The 22,689-nt window shown below is 43.1% G+C and overlaps 1 long non-coding RNA gene across 1 annotated transcript; it reads right to left on the bottom strand.

The window, feature by feature from the left end:
• Positions 1-590: 590 nt before the first annotated feature.
• LOC130543449 (uncharacterized) lies at positions 591-21,989 on the bottom strand. Its single transcript, XR_008958812.1, has 2 exons — positions 6,307-21,989; positions 591-4,745 (listed from the first exon to the last, which is right to left on the bottom strand). It is a non-coding gene; the product is annotated as an uncharacterized LOC130543449 (long non-coding RNA).
• Positions 21,990-22,689: the final 700 nt, after the last annotated feature.

Here is a 22,689-nt window from a genome sequence, read left to right as displayed (position 1 = left end):
CATGGCCATCACCTCCTAAGGCAATCTCTGTCTTGATTGTTTCTGACTGATGGGCAGGCAGAGAAGTTTACAGATGCTCCTAGTGCATCTGCAAGAGGGCCACGAGAAAGGACACCACCTTCATGGGGTTTGGTGTGAGCCCATTACAGTTTCTCTCTATTGGAAACGGCCAAGCAACCCAACCAGATCTTTTCTCTTGGACAATATGAATGACAGGGAGTCACAGAAAAGGTAGGCCACTGAATCTAATGTCTTTTCCTTCCAAATAATGCATGAGGTCTTCTGTTTATCCCAATCCTTGAAGTACCAGGACTTGGAGTTACTGTGGCTAAAGAGGACATTGCCTCACATCGGTGAAAATACAACTCCATTAATGAAGGAAATTTGGATGCTTCTCCTCCTTGAAACTTTCAAAAGTCAAATATAAAAGTCTAATTATTATGCTCATTGTAAAGGTAAAGACGTGAAGTCTCAGGAAGATTAAGCAATCCAGAAGTCTCCTGGCTAGGAAGTGGGACAGCTAGCCTCTGTAACCCTGGCTACAGATTTTAGTTAACTAAAAACAAACCCAAAAAACCTAACTGAAAGTCTTTAAAAATTAAAACTAAATAAAAAATTTTAATATATGTTTTTAGATAATAAACAAAAACAAAAACTTATACAGCACAACTTGGATAGATCTCTGGGGAGTTATGCTGAGCAGAAAAAAAGCCAATTCCAAAAGTTTACAAACTGTATGATGCTATCATATAACATTTTTGAAATGATGACATTTTAGACAGGGAGGCTAGATTAGTGGTTGCCGGGGAGAGATGGGGACAGGTGTGGGGGTGGTGGTCAGCAGACTTTGACTCTGAGCTGGGTGGTGTGGACATTGTTCCTTCTGCCCAGGGCCAAAGCAGAGTGAGTTTTAGGTCAGCTGTTCTTCAATGAGCCAACCCACAGGAAATGCTTGGCTTCCAGGGCAATTTCTCAACTCACTGTCCACCCTAGAGAAATTAAGTGAAGTTATGAGTTTTTCAAATGTTTAGTGTGACATTAAGATTGATACACAGGTATTTCCCTGGGGGAAAAGTATGTTTATAGCAGCTTAGTGCTGCAGGGTCAACTGGACGTGCAGGTGACAATGAAGATTGATGACAACCTACAAACCATCACATCTGGTTTGTGGAAAGGCAGGGTGACCAGATGGCCTGGGAAGTGAAGCCTGAGAAAAGAGCAGTTCCAGCTTGAAAGAAACTCCAGCTCAGAAAGAACTGAGCTGTTGACTGCTCACAGCCAACAGACCAATGGCAAGGGCAAAGATGTACAAGAAGTCTGGCAGACAGTGTAAGAGAGGACTGAAGAGAAAAGAGAGAGCAGAGGGTATGTATAGAATTTGGAGCTTGAAGAGACTGTGTTTGGGCTCTGCCTCTTTGAGACTGTGAGGCTCTGAGCAAGTCTCAGTCTCTCTGAGTTTCTGATTCCTCATTTGCAAAACAGAGCAATGAACCCTTGTTGGCCTACATTACCAGTTGGCTGGGATAAATAAGTAATGTAAGTAATAAATATTCTGTGAACACTTACATTCTTTGCAAATGCAAAGAAAAATAATGTGATTTGGCAAGATTCCTACTAGTGGCCTCTAAGTTTCTGGGCCTATGATTTGGCAAGTAAATCAATTCCACCTGATGGCCGATGGGTCCATGTCCCTCAGGTGAGCTTCACTAAATGATCAGGTCTTGACAGCTATCGCACTTACCATCAATTCATGTTGGGGTCATACCATGGGAGAGGAAGGGGGCATGATGGGCTCCATCTAAGCTGAGCTCTAATAACTTCAGTTGGCTTCCTACTATGCTTCCATAGCTGATCCTTGGTCCAAAGCTATGCATATAGAAAGCCTTCAATAATGAACGAATGCTCATCTAATTTGGTTAGATGGGTTCTTTTCTCTTCCACTCAAGTAATTTGGAAAATCACTACTTTGGGAAATGCTGCACAGGAGAGGGGAGACTATCACAGTGGGTAACAGTCTAGCCAGAGACCCTGTAGGAGGGAGGCACTTAGGGTGAAGTTGAAAACCCTCTTTGAGAAGTGTCATGGTGTGGCAGAAAGCACGTTGGCTCTTAATGCAAGTAGCTGTGTGACAAAGACCTAGATTGGTCTTCGCCGAGCCACGGTTTTCTCACCTATCAAATGGTCATAACAATAGTGCTCTCCTCACGGAATTGTCCTGAAGACTAAATGAGATAAATAGATATGGCACAGCTGGCACAGAGTAGAAACACGATAATTCAGATCCTTTCTTTCTTTGAAGGATAGGAAGAAGCTAGCAAAACTCCTTTAAAATATCTTCTTGTCCATGTTTTTCAGAGATAATGAAAACAGGAGCCTTGGCTAGCTAAGCTTATCCTCTTTGTAGCTCCTGGGAACGCACCTTATCAAACATGGGATTTGGAGGCAAACATAGACTCATATTCATGCTCCACCAATTACAAGCTATGTGATCTTAAGCATGTTAGCTAATCTCTCCTAATCTCTGTCTCCTCAGTGTAACACAGAGTTTAATAATAGCTATGAATATGGTTGTTCAGAAAGTTAAACAGGTAGTAAATGTAAAATGTCTTAGGACATCGTCTTACACATACTCTGAGTGCAATAAATGCTTGTTCTCATAACTATCTTGGGTGTGGCAGCAGGTGTGCACAGAGAAATGAAGGACAGAATGTCCACAGACATCGCTATTATTTTTCATAATCATCACTAATCTTTGGTTCCATCTGTGCAGTATGTTCTTCCCACTTGAGTTCCACAATAGTTCACACGGGAGTGTGGATGAGCCAACAGGGTAGCATGACTGCCAAAAAATGACAGATGTAACCCTAACACCACACCTGGACTACTGCATGACACACTTACGTCGGATATGAATGAACCAGCGAGCACGCCAAAGAGAGCAAGTAGGATGGGAAAATGGCTGGAAAGATGCCACATGAGAAATGTCTGAGGGCCTGGGACAAGAAAAACCGAAGAATGAGTACAACTAAACCAACATTTGAAGGGCTGATAGGTGAAAGGACGATGTCATTTATTCTGTCATTTCCTGGAGAGCAGAACTCAGACCAATGGGTCGAAGTTACTTGGGGATACAATTCGAAGAATTTTCTGACACGGCAGCTGTCTAGCAGTGGAGCAGGCTGTCCAGTGAAGGAGGGCCGGAGTCCCAGAGCCTGGCACTTTGGGGCAGAGGTGGGTAGGCTGGCACGGACATCCCCCAGGTCCTTCACAACTCTGCAAGTCTATCTCAGGAGAGGCCCATGATGGCTCCAACAAAGCAGTCTTGAATTAGCAACTCATTTTATAAACCGGTTCCTTCAGTGTGTTATAAAGCTTGGCATCGCAGGAGAATACAGGGGAAAGACATCTTACTTACCTCAATACTAGCTATAGTTCCTACACTACATGAAAGGCCCCGTCTACGTATTTCACAACTACGTAACGCTTATCACCTCTAAGGTTACCCGAAGTGCCAAACCCACCTCTTTCTCATGTTAAATTTCTCATTCCAACAAGATAGTGGAGAAAGGAAGCTATCACCAATGACGTTTAAAAATGGACTTTGAAGAAACAACTGCTTTGTATTTGAGCATATTAGTTAATACCATGAACCTCAGTTTGCTTATATGTAAAATGGGGATGACAGTGATATTTACCTCTAAGGGCCATTCACTCAACAGATACGTGAGCGCGAATTATGGACCAGGCCTTGTTCCACTTCCTGGGAACTTGAGCGAACAAGACATACAGCCCTTGTGGAGCTTCTCTTCTGGTTGGGGGGAGATGGCAGTACACACAGCAAGCGAACTGGAGTATGTTAGTGTGAACATACTATGTAAAAGTGCTATGACACAATTAAGCAGGGATAGGGACAGGGAAGCGGCGATGGCAGTTCCTAAGAAAGGATTCAGTAAGCTAATGCAATAAAAATGACTGCATGGACAGGTTCAGTAGAACGTCTTCAGTAAGTATTAGCTATTAGACCACGGAGACTTCTGAGCTCCCAGGACCTACAGCTAAATGCATCATCCAGTCCTAAATGACTGAAGAGGTGGTATGTATTCAAAATCAAAACCGAAAGGAGCGGATCCTGATTATTTTCTTCAAGTGGACGAATCAATGAAAATATCATGACTCTGGGGTTCTGGCATTGCCTCACTTATGCAAGGATGCTGATAAGATCTGTAGGAAATATAGATATGCAGGAACTGGGGCTTGAAAGCAATTACATCAGGTGAGTGACCTAACTTTTCTAAGCTTTGGCTTTTCCCCGAAATTTGACCAGGACTATTAGAACGTTTAATAATCACATACATAAAATGCTGGGCACACAGCAGGTACAGTTAGCTTACATTATCATCATCATGGTCCAAACTCATCTGAATTTTCAGATTTTCACTGTTCAGAATGAAAAAACAAGGCCGTATTCCTCAGGAGGGAACATTCCACAATCACGTGTTGCTAGGAGTTGGCCTAAGGTCACTTGTTATGAGAACAAACCAGGAAAACATAAGGAAGCGTTCAACTGATTAAATGCTCAGTCCAGTTCTCAGCCTTGCTAACTCCTTGGATGCGGTCTTCAGAATTCCAGAAGATGCAAACAAAAGACACACTGATTCACTCAAAACAGTTCTTCGTACAAATCTGAGGATTTAGCCAAAAAGCAGTCCAAAAGGATTTATGAAGTGTGCTTCCCTCCGCAGAGCCTGCAAGGAGACACACAGGCTCCCTTTAGTCAGCCCTATTTTCCCAGAGACCTCTGTAGCATCGTCTCTCCGCTTCTCACCATTCTGAGTCTCGGGAAATGAGAATTTAATTTGTTCTGCGCTGAACTTTTTCTCTTGGGGACTTTACAAGGAAGGAGCTCTTTCTGTTTTCCCCTGTCAGTCCCACTTCCACAAAATCTTAAGTAAAGGAAAGCTTTCAAATGTTCATTGGTGTTAGTGCCTTTTCTACTAGCCATCCCCAAGACAAGAGGGCTATTTCTAGAACTGGAAGTCCTCCATTCACTCCTATAGCACAGTAACCCCTTCTCTGCTGATGGGAGCCATGCATCCCGCAATCTGCCCCTTCCAGGGGTCACTGTGATCCCCTGGTACTTCAAAAGGAATTAAGAGGGACAAAGGTGTGGGCTTTGCTGGGTCTAAGCCAGTGCTTCTCAATCTGTGGTGAAAGACCAGTTTGTTCTTATTTCCAATCCACCATGGACTGGTAATTTTCATAAAATACAGTAAAAATTAATTGCTAGGAAAAAATTTAAAGACAGAAAGTGCAAGCCAATGTTTTATTACTAGATTCGACAGTCATAAAATTACTTTGCCACACTGCAAAAACTTTAAATGTTTATTCACAACTTCTGTATTTTATCTAGCTGTGGATTGCAGCACTGATCTGTTACTGGTGAGCCACGCACACTTTATTTGAAATGAAACATAAAGCCAACTTTCCCTATGAAATATTTAAGTGCAGTTGTTGGCACATAGTAATCACTAAATATGAGCTACTGCTGTTCTCCCCAGGCTGGTGCGATGAGGGGACACATTAAGGGGACTGAGATGATGTCTGAGTTCCTACTCTGTTGCTACTGACCTTGGACAAGTGTCTTCACCGTCCTGAGCGTTAGTTCAAACTGTAAAATCCATAATGAGATGATCTACAGTCTACCACCTTAACCGGTGACTTGTGAATTTAACTGAAACCCAGTGAAAAAAATTGCAATGCATTATGCCCCAGCGCACAAACCCACACACACAACTGCCAAGTTTCATGAAGCAGTATTATCCTTACCACATGCTATGCATTCTGATTATTCTCTATTTTTTTAAAACGCTGCTCAAGACATACTTGGTTTCAAACCTACAGCTTGAAAATGATCTCTAGGGTTCCTGTCCTCGATGGTAGAGCTGACAAGTAAGTCGGGTCCCTGTCGGTCACCTGCAACTTGACTTCCAGACAGCACTGACATTACTAAAGGCAGGTGCGTCAGTCTGCTGCTTTTGTTGAAGCCAGCTGATTCTACACTGGGATACTCTTTTTAAAACATTTTAAATTCAAGTACAATTAGAGTTATATTAGTTTCAGGTTTACAACATGATGATTCAACCATTCATGTCTTAGTGTTCATCAAGATATGTGTACTTATCCCCTTTAACTGTTTCACCCAACACCCACCCCCCCAACCTTACAATGGGATATTCTTAGTCAATCTATTGTCTGGGACTCACACCCCTGGATAGTAACCTAGAGGCATCACTGGAAAACTCCTACCTGCCCTCCTGCAAGTTTCCTTCAGGCAAATTGACAGACGATTGTGAGCAAATTTCCTTATTGGATCTTGCTGTCTGGCTAACTTGCCTCCTTGCTTCTGGAGAAGGGGCAGGCATGGGCATCCACAGGCCACCAGAAGTGTTAGGACTGCACTGGTATTTCCACTCCTTCACGTGTTAGAAGCAGCAGGTGAGAGACTGCGTAGGAAAGGAATACTGACATGCAGCCTCCTCTGTGAGAGGGGATTTTATAGCCCTTTTATTCTTTTAATGAATCACTTTAACTTGAGAATTGCAACTCTGTTAAAGAATAAAGCATGAAATTATTTCCAATGACTTCTGTTGTGCTCTGTATCACCTCCCCTTTCCTCTTTGTAAGAACATCTCCAATTGGCCTCCAGCTCCGAGTAGCCAAGTGCTTCGTTTGGTAACCTTACCCTGGTGTTGTTACGAGGCTCTGTCGCTCTCTCCAGGTGACACAGGTCTTGATGCTCTAGGGGCGTGGGATGGAGGAGTGAGGTGTTCTCTCTCATCTGCACCCCCACCTTCTCCCTGGGCTGACTCTTGGGTTGCTTCATTACTTTCCACAATGAATTTGAGAGCTGCTTCTGAGGAAATGACAGCTTTCAAAAGGCCCCACCTGAATGCTGGCTTGCCTCTTCATGAAGTTCAAAGGGGAATCCGGAAATGACTTCCCCACACACACACCCTTGGTGGGGGGTGAATTTTCTGCCTGGCTAGAGGCCTGCACTTTGGGATACTGTCCACATCCTGGCTCGCTCCTGGGGGGAACACATCTGTGAACTCTTTGTTGAGCGGCACCGCCAGGGTTCCCCTCAGAGGTTGTGAGGAGTGCTCTCCTGTTAGGCACTAGCTAGAAAGCTTAAGTTCCCAGCCATTTTCTGTGGATTCACTTGAGACCATAGTGTCCAAGAAACCTCACATCCATGTCCCATCCAATATGTCCTCCCTCTTTCCTCTCTCCACCCCTCTTAGTTTTGCAGAGTCTGGGCATGAAGGCTTCCTTCTGGGATAACATTCACCAATTTTCAGACAAATGATGATCTCCAAGTTGAATGCACCCTTCTCTGAGGGAGGTTCCCCCAAAAGTTGACATCTCTCCCTCTTCTAGCCCTTTTACATGGGTGCGAGGGATGAATGCAATTCAAGAATCGGTTCTGCTGAAATGACCTTTTGAAAAAGCTCTGCAGGAAAATGCTGGCCACAGAGCTGCAGTCCTCTGACCATAGAAAAGTGGGTTGTCGTTGTTTTGTTAAGCCTGAATTTTTTGTTGTTTCAGTGTAGTTACACAATGTTATTACATTAGTTGGAACACTGGATAGCTACAAGAAAAAGAATGAAACTGGACCACTTTCTAACACCATGCACACAAATAAAATCAAAATGGATTAAGAATCTAAATGTCAAAAGTGGGGATTTTCAACACTTTGTTTTTAGCTGTGAGCTCTTTTCACAAAAAACTCTTCTTAGAGAACAGGGAAGACTCCACTCATCACATTACCTTAGATTTCTACTGCAAGCCACACTGCAGGCTGTCACAGCAACAGACAGAGACGTGGTCCTTGTCCTCAAGGAACTCCCAGTCTAAGGAGACGTCAAATACACCTAACCCCACACATAGCCCTGTAATTGTGACAAGTGCTCTGAAGAAAAAGCACAGAGTGACACAAGACTGGACATACTTGGTGTCAGGGAAGGGGTCTCTGAGGAATCACTATTTAACCAGAGGCTAACAACCAGGTGGAGTGAATAGCAAGGGTATCCAGGCAGAAGAAAATGCACCTAAGGCAGGAGGAGACCTCGTTCCCCAAGGAATGAGCCAGTCAACTGGGTGCGAAAGATGAAATCAGAGAGGTTGGTGAAAGCCAGCCTGCCCAGGACCTCCAGGCACATTAAGGACAGTAGTCTTGGTCCCCAGAGTAAAGAAAGCCATCAGAGGGCTTTTGGTGCCATGATCAAATTTTCATTTTAAAAAGGTAATGACACTGCACAGCTTGAGAGAACATCAGAAGGCAAGAATGGAATGGGGAAGGTAATGTGCATGGCCGTATGTAAGTTTTAAAGTGTTTCTATGTATGCTGGGTTTAATCCCTTTTCAAAGCCTCACCTACTAAACAACATTCAAGAGCAAATTGGATTAACTTAACATTAACTTAATTTCCGATACTTTCCTGTTCTGGACTCAGACCCTCCCTCTTACAGCTTGCTAGCTGTGTGGCTTAGGGACCGCCACGAGCCTCCTCAGGTTCCTCAATTATAAACTGAGGCACACTCTTCTACTCTGATTTGCATTAGCATGAAATGAGCGCCTGGGTGCTCAACAAACGTGGACTCGTCTCCAGCAAAAAAGGTAAAAAGGCCTCTTCTATTTGATCCAGTTGCTTAAACAAAATTCTCTATATATAAATTACACAAGAGATGGTCCAAGATGAATTTACTGGAGAGTGGCACATTTTATGGTATTAGGATATTAGAATAATTTAAGACTTGCTAGGTGAGTCAGGATTTTTTTTTTTTACAGATATCAGTGGGTGATAATGAAACGAAGATTTATGTCTAGACATTTTACTGGCAGACATCTTAATTAAAACTCCTTGATATCCTCCCCATAAAAAAAAAAGGTGTCTATATTCCCAATGACATAGCTTCCCAGAAATCTAGTCTTTATCAATGTAACTTTGAGAATTTCCACCTTCCTAGAGGATCTAACCTCTACAGTAGAAATAGTGTGTTATCTACAAAGGGGTGAGCAAAGGTACCACTGCTTCTCAGTCTGATGCCCAGGGCAGACACTGGGAGATGTGGATGGGTGGGTACAGCACTCCTTTCTGTGGACCAGATGGAGCCTCAGGAGTTGCAACAAAGTGCTCTAGGCAGCTACCCCCACTCGCCCGAAGATACTCCCAGTGTGACGGCACTCATTTTCAAAGCGGGGGGCGGGGGGAATGAAGCAATGGGAGTCTAAGTAATATAGGTAATACACCTGGAATTTGATTTACAAACAGCAGAATATGAAAATGAATTTCCCACTAAACTGGAATTGTTCACATCTTCCCATTTTCTTAACAGCACTACCCATCTCCTCATCTCATGGAAAACACAAGTACAGTAATAGTACAAATGCGTAAAAACATAATCAGCTTAACTCGATTCCATTTCTATTACGTGAATTGTTTTAACATATATTACATCAGAGGCATGTATTACAACCCCAAACCCTTTCGAACAATTTAAAGAACTACAGTTGAGAACGTTCCAGGAACATTGTCATACTTGGCATTCTTTGTCAATGGGAATCTTCACAATGATGTTCTAGGTACAGAAGGAAAGTGTGTTGGTGCCTCCCTTAGTCTTGCTCATGCTTAATGAGAATTTGTGTGGTAAACGATTAACTGAACAGGTAATGGTGAGAATGAACTGCGTGACAGGGGTATTTTTGTAAATATGAATACAAAGTTTTAAGGAAGCAATTTTTAGGGAGAAAAATCCTCTACAAGCAGCACAGAAACACAAAGAGGCTTGCTGTCTCAAAAAGCAATTGATCTGGAAAAAACAAGTCCATTTAATGACACATTTCTAATTGCCTGGTTATTCAGAAAAGCTAACAATGTATTAGGTGTACCTAAGTATCTGATTGGTGTGGCGGGGTCAAGAGCTCACACCCCTGCTCCAACTTTGCATGGTCTGACCAAGGCAAAAATACCGCATGGGATTTGGTGGGGGCAGCGGCTACAACTACCATCCGATTTCCAAAGCATGGCCCCAAGTAGGAGCTTCGTGATGTAGTAGAAATGGTCCACAAATGCTTTTTACTCACGGCTAATAAAACATGATCCCTAAGACAAGATCACTGCTGCCTTCTTGTCTCCATGCTTTTACTTCTCTTACTTTCAAATGTAGACATGTAGTAACAAATAGAACTCTTTCATAATCAACAGCAAGCTTAGAACACTCCTTTTAATGAGGCTGGTCGTATTTGAGTTACAAGTCTAATTAGGATATGTACAAGTCTGATTTATTTAGAGACACGAGATACTGGAGCGATTCTTTTCATTGTTATTTCTACATTTTGAGAATATGCCACACTTGAATGTTCCTTTAGTCATCAAAATGGTCACGTATGTACACAGAGCTAGCTGTGTGTATATAATTCATGGTACACAGTACATGCACATATATATACAATTTCATCTTTACCACCATTCCAAAGAAATGGGCTGAGACAATTGGAGCATGGAGAGACCCAGCGAGCTACCCTGATTTCACCAGAAAAAGTGTAAAGCCAACAAGAGGTACCCCAGCACCTCACTGACTGTTTAGGCCGTTTTTTCCATTTTTTTAGTACTGTTAGGCTTCAGTTTCTTTATATTTTACAAATTTTTTTTTAACCATGCTAAGTTATCTCAGAAACCCTGGAAATATGCTAACAATCTACAGACTAGAGAAGTTTAAACACAAAAAGACATGAAAATAACACGTTAACATTTTGAATTCTTATTTGAAACTGTTATCCTCACACTGAAGAATAAGGAAGAGAGCCATCAACTCACTCCTGTTGTGGGCTGCAACAGTGCTTTTACCCTGAAGTGCCTTTTTTTTTAAATTGTGGTAAAATATACATAAAATGCACATTTTAACTATTCTTAAGTATACAGTTCTGCGGCATGAAGTACATTCACACTGTTGTGCAACCACCACCATCCATCTCCATTTTTTTATCTTCCCCAATAACTCTGTACCCATCAAACATCAATTCCCCCTACCCCCCACCAGTCCTGGGCAACAACCATTCTACTTTCTGGCATTAGACTGGAATTTGACTACTCTAAGAATCTCATACCAGAGGGGCCACACCATAGTTACCCTTTTGTGTCTAGCTCATTTCACTTAGCTATCATCAAGGTATGATATAGCACAGGTATGTTGCAGCACATGTCTGAATTTTCTTTCTTAAGGCTGAGTAATATTCCATTGTACCCATACGCCTCCTGTTTACCCACAGTTGCTTCTACCTTTGGACTACTGTGAATAATGCTGCTATGAACCTGGGTGTACAAATACCTGTTTGAATCCCTTCGTTTGGGTATATAACTGGAAGTGGAACGGAATGCTGGATCATACAGTATTTCTATGCTTAATTCCATTCTTACATACCTAAATGAAGAACGCAATGAACACACCAACCAAACATTGTATGTTTTAATCAAAGCAGTGGAAAAACCCCGTCAGATTTTCATTGCATCACATTTCACTTAACCTGTTGGAACACCTTCCATCTATGAACTGCCTTGAAGATGCCAAAGACCTCCAGGCCTAGGCAAGCCTTCCAGAGCTCTTGCCACAGACCAAGCCTCAGGCTTTCCTTGACAGGAAACAGGACCCAGTACAGCTCCATCTGTAGAAGTGCCGGGGTGATTCCAAACTACACCCAACACTCAGCTCTGCAGCATCCCACAGGCTGGGCGTGGATCCTGGCATCAGACTCCAGTAAGTATAAAACCGGAGTTTTTATAAAACTAGTAACGGGAAAACAGGAAGATGAAAGAAGGTGGTGAAATCCTCACCAAGGCCAATGATTGCACAACACATCGCTCCCGGAGGCACTTTTTTTCCACCTGCTAGAACACTAAAAATTAGGAATGTTTCAAGTTACTTGAGAATTCACCAATCCCAGAACTTTCCTTTCTTAGAAGTTCTTCCAGGGTTTCTGTCAGAAATTCCCTTTCTGTTTAAGGAAGCAGAAAACTCCCAAGGAATTTCAGGACCAATGGTATAATATACAGCTCCCTATAATTAATCAAAAACATCATCTAGCCTGCAGCTTAGAGAACCTGTGAATGTATGAGGACATGTGAAGGTACTGGCCGTAACGGGGTCGATGCCATGTGGAAAAAAATTCAAGGCCAAGCAGGCACTCTTTGGGAGAGAAGAGGGGTTAAAGAGAATTGTGTGAACCAGCAAAGGAATGCAATGACCAGAACCATCTGAGGATTACACAAAGGGTGAAACTGACCCTCTCTGGATGGGAAGGCAAAACGTTGCCTCTCTGCTCACACCTCTGGTCCCTTTTTCCTCCTGCCTCAGGGAAGGACTTGATAGTACACTTGGCCCAAGTCCAACACATTCACTGGGCTGCACTGATTAGCGGGTAAGGTCTCTGTATACTGAAGGGTCACACATGTGGCTTTTCCTTCCCTGGCTCCTCTCACCCTGAGTAGGCACACCCTGACCTCAGCGGGCTCTGCCATCTCTTATCGCAAGCATATGGGTCACTGCTTCGGGTTCCTACAGCAGTCATCTATCCAGAGGATGGTTAGATTCCCAATACAGACATGAACCTGGGAAGACCTAAGAGGTCTCTGTTTAATGCACTGAGCCTAAGCTATATAAAATTATGTGAGCTTTGCAGCAGACTGTGAGCTAACACGTAGTAAGTTCGTGTACTTTGATTCTCGTCTGCTGCTGACGCACGTACACAGCTTCCTTAGGGGTTCCAGAACCTGCATCTAGTGTGGGATGCAGGCTAAAGATGCAGCATGCTCTGTTAAATTTCCTAGTCTTTTATGCAAACCTGATGCTGGGTTGGTATTCACAGATTTATCTCCCTAAAATCAATTTGTTTTAGATGTCACTTCAGAGTGGTCCTCAATTCTTGACAGAAATAAATTTACATTTTCTTTTCATGTAGAGGTGACAGCAACAATAACATGGACTTTCAGCAACTATTTTTTTGAATAACACTAGATTCTAAATTATTTTTTATGTTTCTGAAACATGATGTGTCCCTATCCATTCCTTAAGCACAAAGATATAATTTTATTCATGCAATATCACCAATGTTGTTCAACATGCAGGGCTTTTTTCCCCTCCCTGTTTAAGCTGAATTTCATTTTGAACATCTAATGTTGGCAAGTATCTAGCTTATCAGGTTACCTCTCACATTTATAAAAATGGCAAATCAATTACTCCTCACAATCCCAGTGCAGCTCTTCCTGTCCCTGTACTTTAATAAAAATACCTTTGTACACTGAAAGGAAAAAAAACCCAAAAAAACAAAAAATGGAGGGGGGGGGGCGCCTGGCTGGCTCAGTGGGTGAGGCATGTGACTCTTGATCTCAGGGTTGTGAGTTCAAGCTCCATGTTAGGTGCAGAGATTACTTAAAAATAAAATATATATAAAAAAAAAAGGCACAAATTTCTCTGAATACCTCTTCGGAAATACTAATTCACACTTAGCACTTATCTAGCACCAGCACCTGAAAAGTTTGAAAGATCTTAATACATGTCCACTCAGTGCAAGCATGTTCACCCTGCCACGCAAGCAACTACCCAACCCCTCCTTATCCCCGCCATGTCACAAAACAAGGCAAAGACACAGGGAATAACATACCCTACGTTACAGGAGATACACAACACAAGAACAGGGTAAGCGGGTTTCTGGGTTCCCGCCACTGTTTCACATGCCCACTTCATCTTCGGTCTTCCTTCCTGGGCATGACAGGACTCCTTGGATGGAAGGCAAGATGGCTGCCATCCTTCAGTTATCACAGTACTGTACCTTTAGAATGGACAGCATCAGCACTGTGATAACTGAGCCAGGGCAGCCTGTCAGTCACGCTGTCGGCCAGCACCATCCTTTCTGGGAGGCTGCACGACTCCCTCCGAAGGCTCCTTGCAGAGTGAAGAGCTAAAAGACCCCCTTCTGGTTCAAGATGTGGGGAAGCGAAGAAATAGTAGGGTCATGGCGCAGCAAGTGTTGAGACTGAAACAGTAAAAGGCCCAGTTGAATCATATGAGGATGAAAGATGAAAAGAAGATGAATGCATGGTAATGATGAGCAACCATGTGATTACGCTTTCACTCTGATAATACATCAAATATGCAGTAAGCTTCCCAGCTGTTTCAGCGTTATCTCTCTCACGCATGGATTCACTGACTTTATCTCCCTGACCTCAATCACCCATGCAATGAATACTTATTGAGGAACTACTCTGTTCCAAGTTCTCTTCTAGATGTTCAGCCAACGAAGATGAATAAGACATGGCCCTTCACCCTCAAAGTGCTCACAAACATAGCCACACAGCCACAATACTTCACATGTGCGCCTAACATTAAACAATTTCCTATGTGCATTCTCATTTGGTTTTCACAAGAACCCATATGGGTCTGTCCATGAATTACTCATTACTTTATCACCAAAGAATTCCAGAAATAGATTAGATATCATTAGCCCATTTTACAGACAGAAAATAAAAACCTGAGAGGTTAGGTGATATACCTGAGATCGTGCCCTAAGTTATGGTAAACCTGGGCTCAAATCCACATTCAATGATCAAGCCCAGTGCTTTTTTTCTCTATCCCAACCTGGCCATTTGACTCATCAACTGGATACACAATTTATGCAAACAAAATGATTTCTGAAAATATTTAATTTTGGCTTAAGATTTTTAGTTTCCTTAGTATGTCAGATCATGAAGCAGAAACCAGTGGGGATTTTATGCTTTAAGGAAATATGCACATTAGAAAAACAAACAAACAAACAAACAAAACTCCCTTTTATTGTTCTTGCTCTGAATGCTAAGGATATACTCAAATTGATGACACTGATGACAATTATGTAGTTAAGCCCACCCGCACGGTGTTTTCCACTACAGCTAATGTCAATTCTACAGTTAGGTGGTGCAAGAACCACGGACAACCTTTGGAATGCCTTTAAAAAAAAACAAACAAACCCCACAACATACACACATCACTTGCTTTGAAATTATCTGTACCTTTGAGATGCACCCTGAAGTCATTTCAGGAATGATTCTTACTTTTAATAAGAAGTACAAAAAGATTCTGAAATTGGAATTCAGGCTTCAGAATCTCAGCTTATTAAAACCATGATTCACTCGGTTTTTTTCCACGTCAGTCATAAGATCTCAAGTTATTTCAATATGAGTGGAACTTGACAGATATTTGAAAAATAATTATGTTTTCAATTAAGCATTTTCTCAGTTTCAATGATTCATTATATGTAAATTAGATATTAGCACTGTACTTCAAATAAGACCGATAGATAAGTCAATTCTTTAGATTAGAAGTCAGACCATAGGAGGACAGTGACTTTCTGCACTATGAAACTGACCTAATCTTCAGAAAAGTAATCTCCAGTGAAATAATCCACCTCCACACAAATTAAAACAACATTCTCTAATGTGCAAAAATATCTAATACTTGAGGAGGTCACAAAGGCTAGGTCTTAGCCAACTGATGTAATACAGAGTTGAAACACGAGAGGGCAACGAAGATTAAAAAAAAAAAAAAAGTTGGATCCTACAACCTGAGGTTCCTGGAAATAGCTGCACATTTTCACTCAAATTATAAACATCTGCTACAGGAAAAAAAAATGATATTGTGATTACTTGAGAATAAAATTTTAGATAGCTAATCTGTCAAAAAGAAGAAAAAGATTACTACCTAACGTTTCCTGGCCACAGGTTGCATCAGCTTTGGAAAAGATGAATATTACTCCGAGACACTAAAGGGTGGACAAGTATGGGAACAATTAAGTAACCCCGATGTACTTAGTAGTTATTAGACTGTTGCTCACGAAACCTGAGCATTAACGTAACTGAATGTCTAAATACAAGGTATACAAAGGTGAGCTTCATGTCCGTCATGCGTCGCAAAGCTGAAATTCCCCTTCGTTAGCCATGACCAGAACCCACAGAACTAAACATTCCTGGTACAGTAAACAAAGGATCTTTCCTTATGTCGCTCTCGCTTCACTTTTTTTTTCTATCTGAACTGGGACTTAAAAAAAAAAAAAAAAAAATCAACCCAGAGACCAAGTGATAAAAAGCAAACTGTTATTAGTCTGTGAATAAGAAACATTTTTTCTCAAAAGACTTTTCATATAAAAATCGAATTTTTAATACTAAAACAAGGGACTGCAGGTACTCGTGCTGCACTACCAAAGCATACTGCACAGAGGAGAAGAAAAAAGAATAGTGACGTAAAATGCTCTCCTCCCGAGATCAAACTGATTTTAAAGTTCTTCTATGATAAAAATGATACAAACCGAGAACAATTTCTTCGTGACGCAAGCACCAAATATTATCAATAAATCAAGTACCTGTGGTAAACTGGTATACTAAAGAACCTGCTTTTAAATCTTGTGGAGTACAAATGCACACACAAAGAACATGGCACGTCCCTCTTATCTCTGGACTAAAAATGAAAATACAATGACTTCAAACCTTTAAATAACTGAGTCAGTCACCGGAGCACCGTAAAATAAGCAACACGAAGTATTTAAAAAGTACTTTTAAATTAAAATAGCTTCACTAGGTCTAATTTCAATCCACCAGGCTTGTACTAAAATGTGGTTTTTCCCCAACTTGAAAACTGTAATCCAACTTCACTGATATTATAAAATGTGCACATCTGACCGAACCGGGAGGCTATAAAAATGTGCTGTCGACAAAAGAAGCTCAAGTATCAATTACTGCTTTGCATCTTATTGCAAAGCTTTGCTTCGTTAAGAGTTTTTAAAAACTAACCTGGAGTGAGGGGGTTACAGGTTTGTTTTTTTTTTTTAAGAAGAAACGAACTGGCTCAAAAGGCCAGGAGAAGCCAAGGACCGTTGCCCTGTGCAGGGCACTGTCCACCCCAATCCTCGCAGAGAAGCATTAACTGGGAGTAATTAGAAAGCAGTGTCCCACTCCCAGCACTGGCCCCTAAGTCATCTCCTGCGGCATATCCCTGACAGATCCATCACAAGGAAAAGCCCTACCAAAACAAGTATGGACACAGTAACGTAGAGGGAGAAAGAACAAGCGTTCTCACTTATGCTAACAGGGATTTTAGTCCAAAAAGGCTACAGAAGACTAAAAATTTACAAATAAATGGATCAGCCCCTAAATTCTGTTATTTACCTTCCCTCTTCTACGCACACACAGCATACATACTTGTAGTCCAACTTTCTATTCCACAGTTATCTTGCTTTCTGCTTTTGTTCTAAGCTCCATTCTCCGCCCATTTTGGATTTTATAGTCTGCTCACGAGTCAATTTTATTCTGATTTCACCTCTGTATTAAACCTTTTGAGATAACTAGTCAAAATGATCTATCCCTGGCTAGCCATCTCTAAACACCCTATCTCTAATTAATCTATGATTTCCTCATTGCTGCAGCACTGTCATTTAAAAATGCTGGGTCTTAGATTCTCAGATGCCCTGCACGGACAGCTAAAGGGGGCAACACCAAAGATTTTCATCGACCTCAAGTTCTAGACCCGTGAGCTGCTCCAGAAACAATTAAACTCCTCTTTTCCGCAGAGTCCACCATTCTCAGAGCTTTTATTCCTACATCTGTAAAATACACACATTTCTACTTGTACCATATGCTACGGTGGTAGTGTACTCACTATTAGGTGCTATTTCTTACACAGGCGTACGTCAGAGATACTGTGGGTCTAGTTCTAGACCACTGCAATAAAGTATCACAATAAAACCAGTCAAAAGAATTTTTTGGTTTCCCAGTGCATATGCTACACCATAGCCTCTGAAGAGTGCAATGGTATTACGTCTAAAGAAACAACGTACAGAGGCACCTGGGTGGCTCAGTCAGTTAAGCTTCCCACTCTTGTTTTTGGTTCAGGTCATAATATAAGATAGCCCCCCACATCAGGCTCGCCGTTGGGGGTGGAGCCTGCTTAAGAGTCTCTCTCTCTCCCTCTGCCCCTGCTCGTGTGTACCTTGGCTCTCTCTCTCTCAAAAAAAAAAAAAAAAAAAGTACACACTTTAATTAAAAAGTACCTTACCCAAAAAATGCTTATCATCTGAGCTTTTAGCAAGTCATATTCACTGATTACAGATCACCAAAACAAGTATAATAATGAAAAAGTTTAAAATATTGTGAGAATTACCAAAAAGTGACACAAAGACACAATGTGAGCAAATGCTGTTGGAAAAATGGTTGTCAATGGACTTGCCCAACACAAGGCTGCCACAAACCTTTAATGTGTAAAACAACAACAACAACAAAAGAACAAACACACACACAAAAAAAACAAAAAGGAAAAACCACAGTATCTGTGAAGCCCCAAAAAACAAGGTATGCCTGTACTGTAATTTGACACTGCTAATAATTACTTCTTCAATCAGCAGTATTGTTCCTGAAGTCAGACTGTTCTCTTCATGGCACTTCACGACCCTAATCACAGTCTTTCCCACAACGTGCAAGCTCAACAGGTATTCGATTAACTGATGAACCTTGTCATTTCCTATGGATTCTCTAAACAGGTTATCAACCAAAGTATACGTTTAATTCCAGCCTGTCTGTACAGTCTTAAGCAAGGCACATGACAGTCTGGATCTATAAGATGAGCGTATTGCATTTAAATCACCCCTAAGTCCCTTCCAGTGCCATTAGTGGATCTCATTAGAAAAACCAAACCCCGAAGACAGCACTATCTCCATTCAGGTCGGCATTACACTTTTTTTTTTGGAGGCAAGGGGTCAGCAGCCTCATGGGCCCAATTACCACCAGTGGAGCTATGATGTGGGGATGGGGGTGTGGGGGGGTGGAGGAGAGAAAGTAAATGAAGGAGTAAGAAAAAACAGAGTGGTATCACTAAGATGCCACCAGGTGTCACAACAGTTACTGTGTCACACACTGTTCTCTGATAAGAGTTTGTTATGCCCAGGAGCCTTTTACAAAAGTAGCTACAGCCAAATGTGTGGGTATCTAAGTTTTCCCATGACACCTCTACTAGCCTTTCTAGTTCCCTGCACACTTTCATTGACCTTCCTGAGTAGGGCATGCCTCCCACATAGAAATATGCAAAGCATTCACTATTAGGTCTCATGTTCTAAAATAATGACTCTTGGGGTCCCCAAACTTCCACATGGAACACAGCAAAGGAGAGACTTCACGCAGTCACCTCTTCTGAAATTAATCCATCGACCAAAAGGAGCAATGTTATAGGCCGGTGCTGTATAAGATATGTGAATGCATGCCATGCATGTATTTTTAAATATTTTAGTAGCCGTATTTTTTTAAAAAATTTAAACAGATTAAATTAACCTTAACAATATATTTCATTTAGCTACATATACCTAAAATAGTATCATTTGAACATGTAATCAATATAAAAATAACTTGAGATATTTTACTTTCTTTGTACTAAGTCTTTGAAAACTGGAGTGTAATTTACACTTACAACACATCTCAATTCAAACTCTAGATTATCATCAGAAATACTAACCTATACTTAGATTTCACACATTTTACAGTTTAAAAAGTAGATGCATATGTCCAAACTGTTTCCAAACATATTTAAGTTTTCTAATAACTGGATCAAATATCAATTTTAAGAATTTACTAAAATTTGAAATTCAGCTCATTATTGTAGCCAGATTTCAGGTGCTTGACAGCAACACGTGGCTACCATATGAATGTAGTTACAACCTGTCACCTGCATTCTTTTAAACCTGAACCAGACTGAAAGATGTTACCTCTTCAACCAGCAAGTCCTTCTACAACACCCACCAGGTGCACAATGATGCCAAGTATTTTCTGCCCCACTACTGATCCTTAAGCTGTCAATACTTTGGTGATGATCACTTATTAAGCAGCCCCTCCCAGAGACTGAACAACACTTTTCACTCAGAGAGAAAGGTACGTCTCAATTCAAGAAAAGAATGGAGACGCTGAAATTCAAAGATACACAGTTCAGTTCCAAAGTAAAGGTGGAAAATCCTGACGTTACTTCTTTGTCCAGGATCTTAGTCACCCCGCAAAAGTTACAGTCATTGTTTATAATGAGCCTCTGAACTTCGTACTTACAGCAGCTGTCACTGCATCCTGATTCTTCACCCTCCTCAAGTGCTCCCCCTCAGCCTCCCTCCACAACCTCCTTTATACTCTTCAGAGCACATTCCAGGAGCCCCTCTTCAATTCATTCTGAAAACTGCTTGTTATTGTTGACATACCAAAACATATGAATAATTCAATAAATGAATCCCGAACCACCCTATTAATCATTCATTGGTCTAGGTACCCAAGTTACCTTGAGAGAAGCTTCTCTGAATATGCATGGGAAGTACCCCCTCTACTCTTCCCCAAAGGAGCCAATTACAAACACTTTGGTTTTCCCTCCCTATGTCAAAGTTCAGTGTTCCTCCTGCAGCTGATTTAAAAGTTGATCTTCTAAAGGAGCTGGATTCCTAAGATAGTTCTATTTTGAGCGTTCTTCCTGTTCTGAAGCTAAAGTTGGAAGGGCTTAGGTGGTGATGTCATGAAAGAGAGGCTGTTGACTTTTACAGAAGGGTCTTCGGCTACTCTGGGGATGCTCATACAGTGGAACCGAGGGGGGTGATGTTCATTTCTTATCTTTCCTTTCCCTTCCCTTCCTTGTGAGTCCCAGCTATTATTTAGCCAGCAAGAAAACAAGTTCAAATAAGCATGCAAACGTATTTACATATTTACTCAAAAATGAAAAGACTGGGGAGATGGAAAATGCCTCACACTCTTGGGAAGAAGGGTGACAACCGCCTTCTCCACTCTTCATCCCCACCTTCCCAAATATCTATCATAGGACTACGGACAAAAAGGATAGGAAGAACAGCTGGTGAGAAGAATCAAGGGTTTAGAAATCTAGGAGGCTTGAAGAGGAAAATGCTGTTGGGGATATTTGGGACAGAAAAGGGACCCTTGGGTCCCTTCTCTTCCACTGTTTTCTCCTCCCTTTTGGAATGGTTGGATTTGGGGCTGGGTGTGTCTTCTGCTTGGGAGGCGTGTTTGGCTCTGGAGAACCAAGAGGGGCCAGGGTGGGGCCCAGGGAAAGAGAGCCAGAGACAGGCTGCTTTAGGCCAGATTCTGGGCTAAGCTCTTAGGGAAAGAAAAAAAGGGGGTTGTGAGGAGAGAGCAGACAATTCCATTAAAAAACCTGGTAAGGAACAAATAAGGGCACTGACCTAAGGAGGTCACCTCTCTCAATCTAAACCCAGCACATAGTTGCTGGTTGGTGGGGAGCAGGTCCAGAGGGAAGACAAAATCCCAGCACATCTGTAGACCACAACTTGCCTGGGTCCTGGGATGGACGTGCCCCGTGCAATCAGCAGGTGAAAGCAGCACTTTCTCGTCAATTCTGGGATGGGGTATTAGCTAAGAACTCTGGGGAACACAAGATTCTCTGGTTTTTCAGCTCACCTCTCCTCCAAAGCGAGAATAAGCACAGGTGTGGTCCTTCTCCAAGAAGCTGGCAGCTGGCGTGCGGGTAGCTGAGTGAGGGAAAAGATTCCTTGGCCCGGGAAGGCAGGGAGAAGCCGTGGGTTCAGCTGCGACCAGGAGCAGGCGATCTCCGCCAAGTCCCTTCCCCCTTCTTGAAAACCGAACAGGACCGGCAGAAATTACAACAACGCACCCCCCTCCCCAATAATGTTTCTAATAAAAGAAACGGCCTCTCATGCCTACATAACAAAACTGCACACTCTGGTTGATGGAAATAAACAGGTGAGCCCGTTGTGACGCGGGAAATGGGATGGGAGAAAGAACGCACAGAGAAATCGAGGCTTCCTCGCCCTCCCTGCACACCCTCCAGCCCGAGAGAATGTGCGTGGCAGGTTGCAAGCTAAAAATGCCACACTGAGAGACCCCCCCCACCCCCCGCCCCGCGCCCATTCTCCCTCCTACCCCAGGGTACAGCGTCCCGGCCTCGTGGTAGCGCCCGGTCCCCGGACGCCGCGCGGGGCTCCCCCTCACCCCGGACCGCCGCCGCCGCGGGGACTCCGCTCTTCCTCTCTCCTCCCTCCCTCCTCCTCCGCCTCCTCCTCGCAGACTCCTCCCGCCGGATCCTTCATGTAAACAACATCCAGGCTCTATTTACAGTCGCCGCCGGACGGCGAGGGACCCACGCCAGCACCCTGGAAGAAGGCGGGGGTGGGGGAAAAGAGAGTGCGCAACATTTACACACGCACCCCGCCCCGCCCCTCCGCGCCGCTCCCCCTCCAAGGGGCCGGAGCGGGGTGCCGGGGACCACCCCGCGCCCTCGTCCAACCTGCGCCGCTCCTCACACCCCGGCGAGGGCCCGAGGACAACCGCGGAAATGCCCAGGGGTGAGGCCGCCCCCCCACCCCGCCGGAAAAACACACACACCTCCACAACAACAAACCCAGCCCGGCAACACACGCTCGAAGTCCGTGAGGGAGTGCGGAGCCCCAGGCCCGCCCCGTGCCACCGCCCCAGCGCCTGCTGCCTACCCCGCGGCGGCGAACTGCTTGCGGTCCCCGGAGGCGGCTGAAGGCAGGCGCCCAGCGCCGGGCAGCGACGCGCCCTCGGCCCCCGCCGCCACCCGGCCCGCCCCCCGCGCGGGC

The sequence above is a fragment of the Ursus arctos genome, unplaced genomic scaffold (genome assembly GCF_023065955.2).
Source record: "Ursus arctos isolate Adak ecotype North America unplaced genomic scaffold, UrsArc2.0 scaffold_12, whole genome shotgun sequence".
NCBI lineage: Eukaryota > Metazoa > Chordata > Mammalia > Carnivora > Ursidae > Ursus > Ursus arctos.
Note: the sequence above shows the minus strand (reverse complement) of the source record. Positions and strands in the feature narration are given on the sequence as shown.